Source organism: Crotalus tigris, unplaced genomic scaffold, assembly GCF_016545835.1.
Source record: "Crotalus tigris isolate CLP2741 ecotype Arizona unplaced genomic scaffold, ASM1654583v1 scf7180000017764.6130737, whole genome shotgun sequence".
Taxonomy (NCBI): domain Eukaryota; kingdom Metazoa; phylum Chordata; class Lepidosauria; order Squamata; family Viperidae; genus Crotalus; species Crotalus tigris.
Window position 1 is genome coordinate 1,836,729 of NW_024096618.1, and position 17,761 is coordinate 1,854,489.

The 17,761-nt window shown below is 43.9% G+C and overlaps 1 pseudogene; it reads right to left on the bottom strand.

Annotated features, from left to right (window-relative positions):
- Positions 1-2,434: 2,434 nt before the first annotated feature.
- Positions 2,435-3,442, bottom strand: LOC120306912 (annotated as a pseudogene).
- Positions 3,443-17,761: the final 14,319 nt, after the last annotated feature.

Below are 17,761 nucleotides of genomic sequence, written 5' to 3' on the forward strand. Positions count from 1 at the left end.
CAGACTTCCTGTAGGTCGAGTGTTTGTAGACTGTTGAGCCCTGTGACGTGTATCCCCAAAGCCTCAAACCACTCGAGTCCTATGAGACTCGTTCGTTCACCTTCTACTACTAATAGGTCTAGTGGACCCTCAAAATCCTTATATTGCACGTTAAGGGTGGCCTCCCCCTTAACACACACTCTGGAGTTTTGAAAGTCTGTTAGCACAATGTCAGAAGGCCTCAACTTGGCCTGGATTCCGCTGCCGGAACAGATCTTCCTAAATGTATGCATAGAAATGATTGAAAGTGCAGACCCCGTGTCCAGTTCCATAGTTAATGGAACCCCTTGTATCTTTACCTTAAGTGATAGCTTTTTCTTAATAGGCTTGTGTGTGCCTGTCCTATAGATGCTGCTTTGCGAAGCGCAAAACCCCACCCTATTCTGGCTTGGACCCCTGGTATCTTTCAGGCGCAGTTGTTCCTGAGGTTGTACCTTTCGTCGGCCCAGACACACAGCTGCAATGTGTCCTTGTTTGCCGCATGCCCGGTAGGTAGCAGAGTGGAACTTGCAGTCGGTTCTCCTGTGGCGACCTCCACAGCCGATGCACTTGAGTGGAGCTGAAGAGCTTCCCTTCTGATTTCCTTCCTTTGTGGGGTGGAGACGGTCGACTTCCTCATCCGGATCCTCCTCAGAGTTTCTTTGGACTTCTTCCTGGTGCACGGATGCAGCATCTGGACTGTTCCTGATCGGCCGCATGTTCTTGATGGCGCCGCCCGCTGCTTCTTCTGCGGTGACCTCTCTTAAGGCATCTTGGAAAGACAAGTCCTCCTTAGCAAAAAGTCTCTGTTGTAACTCTTGATGCCTTAGCCCGCATACGAATCTGTCCCTCAGTCGCTCTTCGAGGTCCTTGAACTCGCAATGTTTGGCGGCTTTCCTTAATGCGGCAATGTACTCCTTGGCCGATTCTCTGGGTCATTGATCCCTCTGCTCGAAGGTGTGGCGCCACACGATGACGGACATCTTAGGCTGGAAGTGCTCCTTCAGTAGCTTTTTTAGATCTGCGTAGCTGACAGAATCTAAAGGAACAGGTGCTGCAAGGTTCTCAGCGATTTCGAATGCATCTTGACCGCAAACGCACAGCAGGGTGGCAGCCTTCAAACTATCTTCCCTCACTTGGTTCACCTTGAGGTAGTTTTCCACCCTGGCTACGTAGGACTCCCACCTCTCTGGATGTGAGACGTCAAATTCCAAAAGCCTTCCAATTTTTGCCATTTTTGTATCAGGAAGGGTCTATCAGCCAGCCTACCCCCGAATGCATGCTGGATTGGCGGGTAGCTGCCGAGTCAACGCCGTTCCTGCCGTTCAGGATTCACTCGGGTAAGCTTACACCTTTTTGTTGATGTAAGGCAATCCCACCTTCGTCACCAGTGTTGAGTCCTTCGCGAAATGGCAAGACACGAGAAGCAGTTGTAGTTCTCAGGAAACTTCTTTATTCTTTAGTTCAGCTTACAGTTAGAAGACGCCGACAACGCCCAAAACTCCTGGCCTCTTATATAGGCCATCCCCGGGTCAATCTGCAACTTTTGGCGCGCCAGCACTTGCGCATGTGCACAAGTACTGGCGACAGCCTGTCTGGTCCCGGGCAACTTGCACCTGCCTGGGACCGTTTGCAATGCCCCGAGCCTGCTTGCACAGGCTCAGGACATAACATCTCCCATGTTCAATTCTTTATAATTTAGAGGAATTTTGATCTTACAAGAAAGGAAAAGCATGATAAAAAACTAATTCTATGTTAATTAGACAAAGTTAACCTAGTAAAGCAATTCTGACAGTAATATTGTAAAAGGTTGACACCAAAACTTCTGTCCTCTCTAATTCCAATGCTCCATGATCAGTGATGTAAAAATTCACTGAAAGATGTAAGTGTATAAACAGGGTTCTACTTTCCCTATGTCTGTGCTAGCATACCTAACCCATCAGAGTGAGCAAGGCTTCTCTACCACATTTGGGCTTGATCAATGGCTGGGTTGGATCAAGATAGTTTATTGTATCTAATAGCTTCTGAAGCTACTCTCCCCTCAGTTTGGCTAAATATCAAATACTGTGGCTGAGACTGTTTCTTCAGAAAGAATCTCATCACCACCAAAGTGGCAGGGGAACTCACTTGAATAAAAAGTGATATTAATGATGTGAGTAATCATTGGCAGAGTCAGGGCTTTTTTGGTCATAGAACGCCCAGAAGGGAGTTCCGGCACCTTTTTTGGATGGAACCTTGTAGGGTAGGCAAGGCCGGCGGGTTGTATGACATGTGTGAGTTCCGGCACCTTTTTTTTTTTTTTTTTTACAAAAAAAGTACTGGGCAGAGTGATCATGAAGTGCAAATTAAGCTGGCAAATATATTCTTTTCCTTACTGATGTTCTTCCTTTTTGGAAATGGCAATGCTTGTAATGAAGTTGTCCATTAAATATATCTAGGATTATTCCCTTTAAAAATCAATATGTTGCCCACGGATTTGGTTGCAGCATCATTCACCTCCTTATTCCTCAGACTGTAGATGAGAGAGTTGAACATGGAGACTACAACTGTGTAGAACAATGAGGCCCATTTGTCTTGGTCCATGGAATAGCTGGAGTTGGGCCGAAAGTACATGAAGAGCATTGTCCCATGGTATATGCCAACAGCTGTCAGGTGAGAGCCGCAGGTGGAAAATGCTTTGTGCCTGCCCTCAGCCGAGCACATTCTCAGGACTGTACTCAAAATATAAGCATAGGATACAAGAATCATAGCTATGCTGCTTACTTCAACAAAGCCAGCAATGACAATTATCACTATTTCACTGATGTATGTATCTAAACAGGAGATCATTAAGAGTGGAGGTATGTCACAGAAGAAATGATTAATAACATTTGACCGGCAGAATATCAGTCAAAATATTGAGGATGTGTATATTGTTGCATCCATTAGGCCTATGCAATATGCAACAGCAATCATTTGTTGGCAGACCTTTTTGGACATGATAGCCGGATAGAGAAGTGGATTGCAGATGCCCACGTATCTGTCATAGGCCATCATAGCCAACAAAATACTCCCTGTAACTTCAAATGCAGCAATCAGAAAGATCTGTGTAGCACAAGCACCAAATGAAATTCTTTTTCCTTCAACCAACAAGTCAATCAGCATTTTTGGAGAAATGGCTGAAGAGCAGCAGAGATCAACAAAGGAGAGGTTGCCCAGGAAGTAATACATGGGTTTGTGAAGTTGGGTGTTAGTGGAAATCAACAGAATCATCCCAACATTCCCTAAGACAGAGATGGCATAAACAAAGAGGAAGATTGTAAAAAGTAAAAACTGCATTCTGGGATTGCCTGTGAATCCCTGAAGAATGAATTCAGTAATGACAGATTCATTTTTGTTGTCCATGATTTTCCTCTGTGGGCACTGGGTTCATGATATTAGCTGATCCTCAAATGTCTTTCTGATCCTTTGTTAGGGTAAAGAAAATTGCATTATTAAGGATTTCATTCATGTTTCTCTCTTCATAAAACAAGTGGACATTTTCTTTGAGGATTTTATCATATCTACTACCGTATATCGTATATTTGCTAGCAAGAAAACTTTTATTATATAGAATAATACATTTTTAAATACCTAGTTGATGAAAATTCAATATGAAGCATGTTATATACAACCTCATTTACACACTGCCATGTAAGTGAAGGCAGTGGAATAATGTACCACAATATTGCTATATCTATTGCTGTAAACTATATGTCAAACTTTAATGTATTTTTAGCAGCTGAAGCCTCTATTTCCCCCTCCCCAATTTAAAACCTTCCATTATATTCTGGAAAAGGGGACTTAATGCCAGATTCCTGTTTATTTCAGCTCTCTTTTCAGTAGATTAGGAGTTGACCAGAAATATAGTAGGTGAATTTCCCATCCAATTCATTCCTCCATTTTATTGTTTAGGGTCTACTAAAATATATTTAAACAGGAAAAGCATTAAACAAAATTCAATAAGTAGCATTGCAAAGTTTTTGCTTCAATTCCATTTGGAGTTTATGACATAATATTGGCACAATGCTAATGATGATAGAAAGCAGAGCTGATTGTTGATTGTTGACATGAAAAATACTTATGGAGCCCCTGTGATGACCCCCTAAAGTTGGGAAGTGAACTAAGGAGAAATAGCGGTTCTATAAGGAATACCTAAACATTCTTTTATTTGGGGACAGTAACCTCAGTTGATTCCTTTTGCAGTCCTGACTTCCATTGATGGATGAATTTTGATGCTATTTGGTTTGATTGCAAAGTTGTGTTGATGTCTTATTGTCAACTTTCTTCTAGACTGCATTGTAACAAAGGAGCTTGAAAGTAGAGTGATTCAAAAGTAGTGTTCTTAGGTGGGAGACCCATGAGCAATATCCTCAAATAGCATGCACACTTTATGGAAAGGACAAATCTAGATGTGAAGTCATTGCACATTGAAGCTTAGACCTTTACAGTATAGAAAAAGATTGGAATGAAAATTGAGTCATGCTAAACCATTTCCCTAAACTCAATGATTTTTTTTTTAAAAAATCATCGTTGTGTACTGCCCAGAGCCACAATTTGATGAGATGGGTAGCCATAAAAATATGATAAATAAAAATGTTTCCTTAGTTCTCACTTTACCCTTATATCAAAACTGGCCACCACACAAATATCTGATCAAAAGAAGCCAATTAATATACTTGTGCTTTCTAAGCAAGAAATGGAGTAACAAAAAAATTAAATGAGAAGCTTAAGTCCATTGCAACTTTACTTAAAGGTTTATGGACTTTGATATATAACCTGATATGTTGTTTAAGAATGGGAAGTTAAATATGCATTTCAAATCATTAAGAGCCTTATCGGTAGCTTCAGTTTACTCTCTGTTTACCTTCAAGTGAAAGTAATTTTACTATCTTCTGTTAAACATGGAAATCAAATTCTCTTCTTATAGAGGCATTATGTTATGCAAACCTGAGATTAGACACTGAGAAATTGAATTAACCACTAAGAAGTATCCAAAACGATGACATTGTGAAGAATCATAAATGCACTGAAGATCAAAATTTAAGCTTTCTCTTTAATATGATTTGGAAACATCTTAGGAATCCACGTGAATTGTTACTGTTAATATAAATATGCAGTGTGTAATGGTTAAAAGTCTAGGGCAGTGGTTCTCAACCTGTGGGTCGGGACCCCATTTGGGGTCGAACGACCATTTCACGGGGGTCGCCAAACAAGGCTGTCCGCCATTCCCCCCCCCCTTTTCTTTGGCCATGCCCCTGGCACCCAGTGATGTATAAGTGGTTGGGGGTCACCACAATATGGGGAACTGTATTATGGGGTCGCGGCATTAGAAAGGTTGAGAACCACTGGTCTAGGGAGAGCCTATTTGGTTTAGTGGTTAAGACATCAGGCTAAAAACCAAGAGACTCTGATTTCTAGTCCTGTCTTAGGCATGAAAACTGGCTGGGTGAGTTTAGGTTAGTAGCTTGCTCAAGGCACAATGTGAGGCTCAGGCACAAGCTGGTGGGTCAGTTCTTACTGCAATCAATGGATCAACACACTCCATTGATCAGGAAAAAAAAGCATATATTGTACTTACGGGGAAAACACTAGGAAGAAAGGAAGAAAAAAGAAAAAATGGCAAAAAGTCTAAGTTTAACACAAACATAAATCTTTTTCTAAATTAACATACCTGGAGTCAAGTCAGTGGCTTCGCTGCTTTTACAAAACCTGCAAATACGGGCAGAGATCTTAAATGTGTTTTCATCCCACCTGGGATAATATCCCTCATGCATTTCAATACTCTGGATGGTGGAGATATGTGATTGCATTTTCACAGTTTCTGGTGATAGTTTTAATTGGAGGAATCTTAGAGTAAAAAGTACAATTCCTCTTAAAGTTTCTTTTTGATGGCTGTGATTTAGTGATCTCATCATGTTGAATCTCTCCTTTCTCATCTTGCAGGTTAATAATCTGTTGCTTCTCTTTCTGTCTTCTCAATTTATACGCCAACTGTTGAGTCCTTGAGTCAACGGCGAATGAATACAGCACATTCTATAATTCCAACAGCCCTTTATTTTAAGTAGTTCTCTCTCCGTCACAGCTCTGAGGCTCGCAGGCCTCTCTGACTCCTTTAATAGCATCCCCGGGCAAAAAGGTAACATTCTAGCACGCTCCTGCGCCTCACGCATGCGCATGAAGCCGGCGCCACTCAGTCTGGTCCCGGGCAGCTTGCAACTGCCCAGGACCATTGCAACGTCCCGAGTCTGCCTTTGCAGGCTCAGGACACAACACCCCTCCCCCCTGGATGAGACTTATTAACTATATAGGTAGTTATACGCGACCTCAACATGAGCGTGGTGTGCCAACCCAAAACCTGCACATCCATTGCAGCTGTGCACTAGCCACCCCACAAATGGTACTGGCCTATTGTTTTGGAATTAACTACCCAATACTCACACTCCCAGTTTTTTCCAACAACAGCAGGCACCCTCTCACTTTCCTTGCTTTGACAGCAGGGTTACAAAGTCCTCAAGATACTTGGGAGAACTTTTTACTCTCTGTGACCTCTTCAGGTTCTGAGAACCCCTACTTCCTCTTGTGCAGAGGATGAAGTGTAGTTGCCCCCTCTTTCAAACCCTGGGGGTTCCCGTGAACTGTGTCCCATTGCCTGGTCTGCTTGCTTGCCGACCGGGCTCGTCAGACCAGGACTTTGCTCCCCCATGAACCTGGTTGACCTGCCTAACTATAGGCTCTCATGCCCCTCTGTATGCCTGCCAATGTTTGGCATTTCTGTAGAACTCTCCAAGTCCACAATGGACCTATCAAGGGAATGCAACCCTTCACTCCCAAGCCCTGTAACGGGATTATCTGGGGTTTCTGCAGTGCCCCAATATTCAATTGCCCCCCAATCTATGCCAGAGGTGCCAGAATTGGGATTTGCCTCCCTGACCACCTCCCTGTGTGAAGACTTTCTTTTGGAAGCAGTAGCAGTACTGGGCCAACTTGACTGTTTGTGTGCAAATTCTCTTCCAATGTTTGGGTTATTAGGATGCTCCCGGTTATTCTCCCTGACTGGAGTACTGAATGGAAGTTGTGAATGATGAGTATGCCCCCTGGGTGACTCCCTGGCTGGAGTAGGCACTGGTGCCTGTATTATTTCTTGTTCCCCTGAATTCTTGTTTGGAACATTTGCAGAACCCTGGAACAGCCCATCTTCGGCCTCTCTGTTTGGCCCCGGCTGCTGCCAACACCCTTCCCTTTGCCCATAGTGGTCCCCCTCCCCCCCTGAAGAAAGCTCAGGAGTTACAGAGGGTAAGTCCAGTCTCGTACACAGCTGATTGATATGCCGCCGAAGGACACGACCGTCGTCCAAGGAGACCTCATAGGGCAATGGACCAGTAACCTTGCATACTACGGCAGGAACCCACAAGTGACTGGGCCCGTAATTCTGGGTCCATACTGGGGCACCCACTTGCAGACACTGCAGTGCCCTGGGTTGGGTGACCTTAGGAGGCAGTCTGTCCGGGTGCAACCTGTCAAGTTTGGTGATCAGTTTGCGCCCCCAACGGAGTTCAGCTGGGCTCTTCCCAGTGGAAGTTGAAGGTGTGGTGTAGTAAGCAAGAAGAAAGTCTGCCAGGTGTGGTGCCAGTCCACGTAGGTCAGTTTCTTTAGCGCATTCTTGGTGATGCGGACCATCCGCTCAGCCATACCGTTGGTGGAAGTGTTGTGGAAAAAAACACGATACTTACATCAGAAGACAAGACCACGAAGGGTTGGAGAAAACAGGCTTTATTTGTGCACAATGGTTCAGAGCATTCACATGACAAATTCTGAACCCTGAGTTACTCTGAGGGTGTCACTTTTATACAGCTTGCCGCCCACGCTTAACCTAATAGATGACTTCTTATCTACCTTTAACACACTAAAACAGAGAAGTTTATATCTTGAGGCTACACAAGGAAAAAGGAGAAGTTCACACAAACGGTTGTCTTACCACACCTTTCTGCACGGGTGCTATCTTACAACATCTGTGACTTTTAGTTGACACTGACACTTCTTGTAAAATGGTTTCTACATAGCATGAACACATCTCTATAATTATGAAACACAGGTTATATGATTTAGGTTACATTTCACAGCCAAGCTTAATATTATCTATTAACTATTATCAGCAACAAGCATTCCTATTAAGATATAGATATATTGAACTATTTCCTGCCCACCTCATTTCCTCCCCTTGAAACTTCACTAAAATCATGAGATTATTGAGGAGTTTCATACCTTGGAGGATAACATAAGGTAGCATATTCCGCTTCCTCTACAAGGGCCATGACCTGGGCTATGGCTCTTTTCTCAACGAGCATAGAGAGGCTCTTGAAAATGGTGTGAGTAACAATAGGTAAAATACAAGGTAGAATTAGACAACCAAGGGCAATGATTCCCACAAGGGCCACAATGGCTTGCAAACCAGGCAGCTTTGGAAACCAAGATGTAAACACTTGGGTAAAGTCAAAACCTTTCCATTCTTGGTCAGCATTATGGGTAAGGTGCCTCATTTCAGTGGTCAACTGCTTAATGGCTTTTCCTGTCTCATCAATTTGCAAACAACAATTGGAAAGGTTGAACTTACCACAAACACCTCCTTCCTTTGCCAAGATGTAATCTAGGCCAACTTATTCTGATATACTGCTCTTCGAATCTTATCAGTAGTATCAGACAATATATTGAGAGCCTTATCCAAACGTTGGCCTGCAAGATCCAAGACAGCTTGAAGTCGGATAATCCTGTTTAACATATAGATAGGTGTTCTGTAGCCATATGACCCATCCTCAGCCCATGTAGCCTGTCCATAAGAGCACACTATTCTTTCCGAATTCCAGACATTGGTCTTCTCATATTCAGCTAGCTCTTTACAGGGGAAATTAGAGAAAGCGGTTTCCACATCTCTCCTTCGTCTCAGCATCCCTATGGGGTCATATACAGGTACACCTAGCAGCTGTCGGGCCCTGATAGGTAACAGGAAGAAGGATGGTTTAATCCAACCTAAAACACAGGTTCCTGCCCAGTTTAGGGGTAGCCTCTCATAGGCCAAATTACCACAAATACAATACATGTTTTCTGGGGCAATCCACTCATTTTGAGTGCCTTTAAGATAGGGGAGCAGAGTTCCCTCAAATTCAGTGGGCTCTGGGCTTTGACCAGGAGAGACCCATTTTACATAGTCCTGATCCCAATATCCCAAACAGATTAGATGTCCTACCGGCACAGTATGGTTTCTGAAGAAATAGTTCCTCCCAACCAGGTTAATAGCCAAAGTCCACACAGCTCCTGAGAAGCGAGTTCGAGCTGTCACGTTTTCAGCATTAAACATGTTATAAATTTCAGGGGTGGCCTCTAAAGCTTCCCATGGCCATTGCTCCCCCATGTTGGTACCACCACATACAAAACAATTCTTTATAGTGAGTGTTTTTGCCACCTCCTCAGCCATTTCAATAAACAAATTAATAGCTGTTGTACTTATAGGGAGGGGGTCATCTTCCAGTTTCTTCAGATTATCATATACAGACCAGCCTAAAGACCTAATTTGCCCATCATAGATTCATTCTACTTGGACCGTGAGGTAGGTCTTAGGGTCTTCACCAATCCCCTCAATACCAAAGCCATATAAACAAAGTGTCTCCCTGTAGGAAGGTCTGCAAAACATTCATCACAAGGAGGGACGTGGTCTGAAGGGTAAGGTCGTGGGTCCCCCAAGAGATATTCATCACCACTTACTCCCTTATGATCTCCCTCCCTTGTGGAAAGACCCTGTCCCACAGAGGTTGATACAGGTTCTGGAGAACTTAAAGTGGGGGATGGGTGACAGCCTTACTGATATTCAGATCATCGGGTTCAATTAGCCAGTCCTCAGGCACACCCTCAACCCCCTTCTCTTTGACTGTGATCCCTCTATACAGAAACAGAGAGTTAATTATAACAGTGATTAACAACAACATTACCACCACCCAAATTGTTGGGATGAGCCCTTTCCTAATACAGGCAGTTTCCCTCATTCTCTGGGTGGAATCCATAACCAATTAAAAAGACTTTTAAGACTAATGAAGTGAACGCAGTTTCCAAGGTAGGGACCTTTTGTTGCCCGTGCGATGGGTTGTTTGTTGCCGTGCTTCCGGAGTAACACCTGCAGGGGTTTGCTTCACCTCTCCCGTTTGCAGGGGTGCAGCTTCCGGGGTGTCACCAGAAGAGGAGAGGCTCCTTCTCCTACGATGCAGGGATAGTTTAAAGGGTTGAGTTGGGTTACTATTCACTTTCCATTGGGTGGGGGCTGCCAATTTAATCCTGGACCAATGGATCCACAATTTGATTTCAGCCACCTTAATAGCAAGGGGAGAACACATAACAACAGTATACAGCCCTTTCCACTTTAGGCTTAAGACTTCCCTCTTCCAATCCTTTACCCAGACCTCCTGTCCCGGTGGTATATTATGTGTTAGTGTAACCAAGACATGGGGTCTTTGGGTTAGAACATATTGGTGTAACCACTGGACTATAGTGTTAAGAACCTGCAGCTATTCTAATTTAACAGTATCTGCCACTTGTTCAGAGTTCTGGACACCTGGTTTGAGTAAGTTGGGGACTCTGCCATACAATAATTCAAAGGGAGACACGAGCAGCCCCCTTTGTGGGGCACACCTTACCACAACCAGGGCCATATTTAAAGCATCTGGCCACTTAAGCTGAGTCTCCTGACATATTTTTGCCAATTTTTCCTTAATGGTCTATGTATTCTCTCCACCCTTCCTCCTGATTGAGCATGGAAACTACAGTCAAGCTTCCATGTTATTCCTAGCATAGCTGCTATCTTTTGGGTGGCTCTATGGATAAATTCAGGACCATTATCTGAAGAGATTCTAGATGGCAACCCATACCTGGGAATAATAATATGAAGCAAGGCTTTTGCGACCTCAGTTGCTTTTTTTCCCTCTTCCTTGTAGGGATGCAATCCGGCCATCCAGTGTATGTACGTACTATGACTAGCATTGCGTTATAGGGACCTGAGCATGGCATGTCAGTGAAATCAATCATCAAGGAATTGAAGGGATAATTTCCTCTGGGCTGATGTCCTTGAGGCAGTTGGGGTCCTTGCCTTGGGTTGTTGGTGGAACAGATCTCACATCTAGCACAAACATTTGCTGCAATACTGTGTATTTTGTCAATGTAAACCTCTCTCTTCAGGGCATTTGCCAGTGCCACCTTTCCCAGGTGCAGTTGCTTATAAACCTGTTGTACTGCATCTCATGCCATATATCCTGGGATAAAGACTCGCTGGTCTGGCAAAATCCATCAACCATCTTCCTGCCTTGCTTCCAGCATCTCAGCTTTGTCCAAGTCTTCCTGAGAGTAGTTTGGTTTACCCTGTTCCTGTTCCTCAGGGGTCCACAAAGCTAGACAATTTGTATGCTCAAAAGGTGCCTTTAGTACAGCAATGTGAGCTTCCCTGTCTGCCTTATTATTTCCTAATTGAATATCTGATGCTCCCTTCTGATGGCCTTTGCAATGCATTACAGCTACTTCCTTAGGCTCCCCACACTATTCAACAGACGCAATATCTGTGGTCCATATTTAACATCCTTTCCCCCTGATGTTATAAGTCCCCTTACTTTATATAAGGCTCCATGGACTTGCACTGTTAGGAATGCATACTTAGAGTCTGTGTAAATATTAATGCACTTTCATTTTGCCAACTCCAAAGCTCTAGTTAATGCATGCAGGTCAGCTAGCTGAGCATTTGTACCGGGCGGAAGTTGCTCAGCTTCCCATACTTCCTCCAAAATCACCACAGCACATCCTGCCTTTCGAATGTCTTCTTGCATAAAACTAGTTCTACCCGTGTATATTGTAAAGTCTGGATCAAGCAGGGGGACATCTCTCATGTCTGTGCGGCTAGTGTAAGTTTCTTCGATGGCTTGTATGCAACTATGTGTGGTTTCCAAGTGTGGTTCAGGCAACAGCGTGGCTGGATTCAGTGAGTTTGATTGAATTAATATAACCATTGGATTATGTATTATTAGGGCTTGATACTTCAGCATGTGTGGGTTGGTCAGCCACAAATGTCCTTTTGCTTCTAAGACAGCTTTAAGAGCATGGGGTGTGTAGATATCTAACTTTTGTCCAAAAGTCAACTTGTTAGCTTCCTGTGTTAATAACGCTGTTCCAGCACTTGCTTTAAGGCCATCCTCTGGCTACATTGTCAAGCTGTTTAGACAGATAAGTGACCGGGTGATGCCAGGTTCCTACTGCCACATTTTGCTTTGTATCTACAAACAGTTGAAATAACTTTTCCAAGTCTAGTAGACCTAAACTAGGGGCGCACATTAGAGCCTCCTTGAAAATTCTCTTCTTTCTCTCCCTCCCTGGCTTCTCCTTGGGCCACCTCTGTAGCTCTTCGCAAACCTGCCTCTTCCCCCTCCTTTTTCTTCATCCTTTTCTCTTTCTGGACATTCACCCTTCCAGTGTCCTTCCTTCTTACATATGGCACACTGGTTTTGTCCTAACACCCTTCCCCATCCTCTACCTCTGCCACCTCCCCTTGACACCCCCATCATAGCCACTGCAAGCAATTCAGCTTTCCTTTGCATTTTCTGATCCTTTTTCTTTTCCTCCTCCTTTTCTCTATTCACAAAAGTCTTTCAGACAATTGATTTGTTTTTTTCACTAAATGGGCCATAATGAAATTTCCAAGCAAGAAGGTCTGATGTAGTAAAAGGCATATGTTGGAATAGAGGAGCTGTGGCTGTTTCTGCTGGATTGTCCTTACTGACAACCAATTGATCTACTTGTCTAAGGGGAGCATTCAAAGATGCTTCCTCAGTCTTTGTCCTTGTTTGTTCGGCTATCAGTCCTCCCACTTCTCTGTCTTCTGTTTGCAGTCCCATCCGTTCCTCTTCTGCCTTGGACCCCCTCAACACCTCTTGCTGAAGGTCCAGTTGGGTCCCTTGATCCTGAACATCTGGTTGGATTATGGCTTGTCCCCAGCTTGTTCTATCTTCTAAACTTTTTAACATAGGGGACAGTTTTGCATTTCTGAATCCATGGTGAAGGTCTTTGCAACAAGCCGAGCCACACATCAATATAGGGTGCCTGGTCTGGGTGCCCTAACATGGGATTGAACACTAACTAATGTACTTTTAGAGCAATGAATGGATCTAGTGTCCCTGTGCTTGGCCAGCCTATGTTAAAGCTGGGCCAATCTACCTTACAGAAGATCTTCAACTTATGCCTGCTCCACTTAATACCATAATCCTGATCCTCATAAGCAGATTTAAAATGCTTTAACATACACCCCAATGGAGTAAGGAGTACACTTTCACCATCACCCCATGAGCATCCCAGGGCACCAGACAAGACAAATGAGGAAAGGGGATGAGAGGAAGGTAAGGGGTCCTTCCACTCGGGATTACACTGAGGGTTTCACTTATACGCACTAGACCCAGGGAGCCGGAAACTCAACGGTCAGCGATGGGAAGTTCGAGCGCCACTCACTCACTGCAAACACACACAACAATCCTCCAACCTTATTCCAAAGAGAGGGTGATCAGTCCTCTCCTCCGTCCCTGCTTACAGGGAGGGATTCCTTATTTCCCTTTCAATACTTGCCTGCAGGCAAATCCTTTGTCCTCTAGCCGGCTGGAAAGTTGCCTGGTCTCCTTACCCTTCACCAGTGGTTCTTGGAGTGGCCGACCGCCAATGCTGGAGCCCTGTGTCACAGGGAAGTCCCTCGGAATAAAAGGTCCGATGGCGCCTGGGATGTTCCCCCTAACACTACAGGCCCCTGGCATCAGGGTGTGCCCTCCAGAAAGCCCCAAGACTCCTTGCCATCCTGCCGCGGTCGCCAGATAATTGTTGTGGAAAAAACCATGATACTTACATCAGAAGACAAGACCGTGAAGGGTTGGAGAAAACAGGCTTTATTTGTGCACAATGGTTCAGAGCATTCACATGACAAATTCTGAACCCTGAGTTACTCTGAGGGTGTCACTTTTATACAGCTTGCCGCCCACGCTTAACCTAATAGATGACTTCTTATCTACCTTTAACACACTAAAACAGAGAAGTTTATATCTTGAGGCTACACAAGGAAAAAGGAGAAGTTCACACAAACGGTTGTCTTACCACACCTTTCTGCACGGGTGCTATCTTACAACATCTGTGACTTTTAGTTGACACTGACACTTCTTGTAAAATGGTTTCTACATAGCATGAACACATCTCTATAATTATGACACAAAGGTTATATGATTTAGGTTACATTTCACAGCCAAACTTAATATTATCTATTAACTATTATCAGCAACAAGTATTCCTATTAAGATATAGATATATTGAACTATTTCCTGCCCACCTCAGAAGGGTGGAATGATGCAGAGGTGGCATGATGAATCATGTTGGCCTGCAAGAAAGCCTGAAACTCGAAAGAAGTGAATTGAGGACCATTGTCCCAGGACATCTGGGAGCCCATGTGCAGCAAAAATCCCTCTCAGTACTTGAATGGTCTTGGCAGCAGTGGTGGAAGAGACAGGTACAACCTTAAGCCACTTTGAATAGCTGTCAACAAGACCAAGAAGAATTGACCCTGAAAGGGCCCAGTGTAATCTACGTGCACCCTAGACCAAGGTGACTGTGTTTCCTCCCATCTATGTAGAGGAGCCTGAGGCATTTCCGGGCGTGAGCGCTGACACAAGTGGCATCCATGCACTTGAGCCTCTATCTCCCTGTCTAACCCTGGCCACCATAAATGGCTGCGCGCAAGTGCCTTCATCCTGACAATGCCAGGATGGCCCTCATGAAGGGAAGCCAAGACCCTAGGTCTCATTGAGGTAGGAATAACAACTCAGCTGCCCCACAACAGACAACCCTGAAAAGTGGATAACTCATGCTTCTTAAGCCAGAAACTCTGAAACTCAGTACCTGGACAACTCTCAGGCCATCCAGACAAGACCCAGGACAATACACGAGTGAGTGTGAGATCCATGGCTGATTAAGCAGCCACATCCCTGGCATTTAAGGGAGATTCAGGCAACACCTGAATGGAAAGAATGTTGATGGCAGGGGCAGGGGCAGCCTCTACCATTTCTAAAGGTAATCTACTAAGGCCATCAGTGTGGCCCATTTCCTTGCCAGGTTTGTGAACCAAGGAAAAGTCATAGGCTGACAGAAAGATGGACCATCTCAGCATTCTAGGGGAGATGATATGGGGAGTTTGTTTGTTTGTAGTAAATAACCCCAACAGAGGCTTATGGTCAGTATAGACCGTGAAGTGTCTGCCATATAGAAAATCATGGAATTTTTTAATTCCAGCAACAATGGCCAAGGCTTCTCTATCTATCTGAGCATAGTTTCGCTCAGCAGAGGACAAGGTTCTGGAGTAATATGCAACAGGAACCTGAGTTCCATCAGTTCTTAAATGGCTAAGTACAGCTCCCACCCCATAAGGGGAAGCATCACAAGCGATGCACACAGGAAGAGTTTCATTAAAATGTGCAAGCACATCATTTGATGTAAGTAAGGCCTTGACCTCATTGAAGCTTTCTTCATGTGCTTGTGACCACTGCCACAATGCCTGTTTGTCTAAGAGACTATGAAGTGGCTCAGCTACATTAGCTTTGTTAGGTATGAATGCATTGTAAAATTCAAGAGGCCCAGAAAAGCTTGTAATTCAGCTTTAGACTTAGGCCTAGGAGCTTGCAGTATAGCCTTTAATTTAGACTCTAAGGTGAATGCCCCTGGCATCTATTCTGAATCCCAGGAAATCTGTAGAAGACACTCCAATTTTGCATTTGTCTTTTTTAAGCTTGAGACCTGTTTTCCTGAAACGCAGCAGAACAGCCCTCAATCTCTCAGCTAAATTTTGAGTGGATTCTCCTGCTATTAGGACATCATCAAAATAGGGGCAAACCCCTGGTATACCTCTCAGGGTGTTTTCCATTACACTTTGGAAAATTCCAGGAGCTACATTTACTCCAAATTGTAGTCTTTTGACTTTGAATGCCCCCCTATGAGTTACAATAGTCTGTGCTTCAGCAGCAGCTTCATCAACAGGTAAATGTTGATAAGCCTGTGCTAAATCCAGCTTTGCAAAAACACGCCCCCCCCCCCTTTGAGGGAGGCCAAAATGTGGCTGATTACAGGTACAGGATATGCATGCTGTTGCAATGCCTTGTTTAGAGTGCATTTGTAATCTGCACAGATGCGAATGTCCCCATTAGCCTTGAGAGGCGTGACTATGGGAGTTTCCCATGGACTTGAGTCAAAGGTTCTAAGACACCTTGCTGAATCAATTTGTCCAATTCAGCATCAATTTTCCCTTTCAAAGCTAAGGGTACTCTCCTTGCTTTCACTCTAATGCAGTGGTTCTAAACCTTTTTAATGCCGTGACCCCCAATCGGTCGTAAGTCGAGGACTACTCAACCGGTCGTAAGTCGAGGACTACTCAACTGGTGCAGCACCGTTTGCAGAATGGGACTTTTGGCAGGTTTAGCAGGGCAGAGACAGCCTGGACAATTCCTATTGGCTTTTGAAAGCCAATAGAATTAGACTCTATTCAAGAGAGTCTATTCTATTGGCTTTCAAAATCCAATAGAATAAAAGGGAGTAGCACAGCTAAGGAAAAGGGGAAAAAAATGGCAGACTGCGTTGTTTGGTGACCCCCCATGAAATGGTCGTTCGACCGCAAATGGGGTCCCACAGGTTGAGAACCACTGCTCTAATGGGAGTGACAGTGGGGTCCAGTTTCAAGGAAACTGGGGGGCCTTTGTATGCTCCCAGCTGGGGGCTGAAGACATCTGCAAATTCTTTGCAGACTTCTTGTAGACCTAATGTCTGCAAATTGTGAAGCCCTGTAACTTGTATTCCCAAGGCTTCAAACCAATCGAGTCGAATGAGACTCATGCATTCACCCCCAACTACCAATACATCTAATGGACCTTCAAAATCCTTGTATTGTACTTTAAGGGTGGCCTCCCCCTTAACACACACCTTGGAATTTTGGAAGTCTGTTAAGACTATATTGGATGGCCTAAGCTTGGCCTGGAACCCACTGCTAGAGCACATCTTTCTGAAAGTGTGAATAGAAATGATTGAATGGGCAGACCCAGTGTCCAGTTCCATAACCAATGGAACTCCTTGCAACTTCACCTTAAGTGACAGTTTCTTTTTAAGTGGCCTGTGTGTGCCTGTCCTAAAACTTTGAAGTCCAACAATAAAAACTGTAACTGAGCTTTGGGGGGGGGGGAGGTGGAACTTGGAATTGGCAAGAGCTACCAAATCTATGTATCTTATTTTCCAAAGAATGCATACAGTTTCACTGAATGATGGGGAAAATGCACTCTAAGAAACATATTTCTAAAAAAAAAAATAGAATTCATGAATAGACTGAAATAAAATATAAACCTTAAAAGTTTCTGCTAGTTGCAAAGTTCCATATTAATTTAATCAGAAATTGTCTTTATCCCTTTGGGCATCAATTTTCCTATGAAGAATAATATACATTGAAAACTAACCCTAAAGAAATAGAAAACTCATTCCAGTCAAAATTGTTAAAACATTTTTGTTAAAAGGATAATGGTATAATATTTAGTATACTGTATCTTTCTTCATTCTGGTTCCCTTCTGGATGTGTTGAATTCGAAATTCAATAAACCCAAGTCTTCCTGGCAATAGATTGGATAAGCCTAGCTGAATA